Source organism: Dermacentor andersoni, unplaced genomic scaffold (genome assembly GCF_023375885.2).
Source record: "Dermacentor andersoni unplaced genomic scaffold, qqDerAnde1_hic_scaffold ctg00000039.1, whole genome shotgun sequence".
In the NCBI taxonomy this organism is placed as follows: Eukaryota; Metazoa; Arthropoda; class Arachnida; order Ixodida; family Ixodidae; genus Dermacentor; species Dermacentor andersoni.
This window is the reverse complement of record NW_027314752.1, coordinates 18,663,125-18,665,687: the sequence shown is the minus strand read 5'-3', so window position 1 is coordinate 18,665,687 and position 2,563 is coordinate 18,663,125. Positions and strand designations below refer to the sequence as shown.

The 2,563-nt window shown below is 42.0% G+C and overlaps 1 long non-coding RNA gene across 1 annotated transcript; it reads right to left on the bottom strand.

The window, feature by feature from the left end:
• Positions 1-473: 473 nt before the first annotated feature.
• LOC129382088 (uncharacterized) lies at positions 474-2,353 on the bottom strand. Its single transcript, XR_008610163.2, has 2 exons — positions 2,084-2,353; positions 474-597 (listed from the first exon to the last, which is right to left on the bottom strand). It is a non-coding gene; the product is annotated as an uncharacterized lncRNA (long non-coding RNA).
• Positions 2,354-2,563: the final 210 nt, after the last annotated feature.

Sequence of the window (2,563 nt, the reverse complement as noted above, 5' to 3'; positions counted from 1 at the left end):
TCTAAACTGATGTTCACTCTTTAACTCGATAGGTTTCCCTATTTAAAAAATATGTGTGAGAATTTCACGAGAACTTCTGTAGACTCAACGACGTCATACGTCACATGTGTACGAGTGGACATCGTCACTGAACGAGATCGTTCTCGTGTTGGGTATATTAAACGAGATTATTCTGGCATAGCTACGCTTGACGAGATAGTTCTCGCACGGCTATGCTCAACGATATCGTTCTCGTTTGTGTATGCTACATGAAAGTGTTCTCATTCAGCTATGCAAAATGACACTATTCTTGTTTAGCTGCATTCTACAAGTGTTCGCATTTGTGTTGAATGAGTTCTTTTGTTAATGCAATCTTTTTCATGAAGTTCCACACAGTAACACCTTCTGCCAACATTGCAGCGATTAATTTCGATCATGTGAGTCGGCCGATGCGCCAGCTCAGAGACAAAGAGGACACATTTTAGGGCCCACAATTAACACAAACCATCTTTATTTTGCATCCCGAAGCATGGTGGCCATGTGCTTGTTCAGGTCCTTCAGCCTCCTTGCCTCTGTATCCACAGTGCTCGGTGTTTTTGAAACAGTGCTCGTATGCATCTGCACAAAAATGTTAACAAAGCAGCCGGCCTGTTAGATTACAACAAGCCATTGGAACTCACATGCACAATAGATAGCTCCACTGCATAACTGATTGGGCTGGTTCTTGCATGATATTGTGTGTAAAGCGTGAACATCTCACAGAGAAACAGGAAAAAGAGAACACGGAGGCTTATGAGTTTTCTACCTACGGAAATTGATATTTCAAGATTAACCACAGCAGTTGAAAGCAAGTGCTCGTCCTCGCATTGTCTTGTTCTCGTCTCTGTTAAATGTTCGTGTTCCACAAACAATAGAAATGGCTGCAGAATTGCAATACAAGACCACAGAAATAGTCTAATACTTTTCCGCAAGTATTTTACATTAAATGAACAAGTATAACCAGCTCATGCAAGTGAATACACAGATTTCACAGCTTTTTGCTACCGCACTGCGGAATATACAGACGCAAAATACTGCATAGATGCCAGTGCAGAATTGTTTATAGGAAAGATTAATCCACCTTTAATACCACTATAGAAACTAAATGACAGTTTTTGTTAGCATGTTAGAGCACTGCATATGAACAGCTTCTATTACATAACATTTCAGCTGCTGTCCGGCTCTGCCCCCGTTACTGCACTGGTCAAACAAAGGTGCAACCACACTTTCTACAATGGCTTTTCGTATTACTGCGTCAGCTCTGTAAGGCTAATTTTAGCCCCCCCCCCCCCCCCCCCCCCCCAGTTATCTGGGAGCCATTGCATCACAGTGCGACCGCTCAGACAAGGATCTGTTTGTACGACAAGGTTAATCTTCCTCTTTCGCTTACTTAAACCTCCCCTCACTTTACTAATTATGTGGCACAGCAACGCAATTGTTATATGCCGCGTCTTTAAAAATGCCTAATTTATTGTAGAGGCAGAAATAGCTTCGCTAACCGCAGCACTACTCAATTTTCATTAAAAATAATATCTTACTCCTGAAGTAGTGCAACAACTACAGCTACCAAACTGGTTGTTTGCTGGTGTAAAATATTATTTGTTTACCGGCTAATGTAAAAACTACAATATTTTTATCGTCATATCAGCATTCATAGTAGCCATGCCATGTGTCGCATTCGCAGTTGTGCAAGCAACATGCATTGCCGATTTATCTGTTCTTGCCCTTTCGCATCTCACTTGATATTGCTGGGCAAGCAGTCAAACTGGATAGTTAGACACTGGCTGTCACCTCCTTACCTTACTTATGAATTGTGCGGTAAATGAGGATTTTTTCTTGGTGAAAGAGTTATAGATTGAGGCCTAAACAAGCTCCATGGCAGTTTGCATTTAAGGAGCGTAAACATCCTCTGAAAACATGTACATGAGGAACACTGCAGAAAGAGCACTTTAAAAAAAGAACACGAGTGTATTTATCACCAAGGCCAACCCTTGCGTTTTCCTTAATATTTATCAAGTCAAACTCAAAACTGATACTGAGGTGCAAGGTGTCCACAACATATTACCTTGTGAAAGCACAGTGGTGCCTGGATGTTGTGGGACCAGCTCGGACGTGGAGATCAGCACTGATCAGCAACACTGCAGTCTGCTTAAAGCTGTTCTGCAGGCCCAGCCACACCTGCAATAAAACAAGTGAGCTTGGTGCCACAAGAGTACTGTATTTACTCGCATAATGATCGCACTTTCTTGTAAAAAAAATGGTCGCAAATTCAGGTGTGTGATCATTATGCCGATTAAATTTCCCGCAAAAAGAATTTTCTTCATCCCGCGTTTGCTGCGGGATAGCAACAGGTCAACAAATAGGTGGCTGCCACTGTATGTAGTGCGCGACACCGAAACAAAAGTGGCGGCCGGCGTAGCAAGCTGAACACACCAAATGCGCCAAGCGCGATTTCTTTTTCTCTCGAGTACATTACTTGCATTGAAAGTTTCTTGCATATCAGTAATGAATATTATCGTTAATATTGGTAAGTTTGTGGCAATCA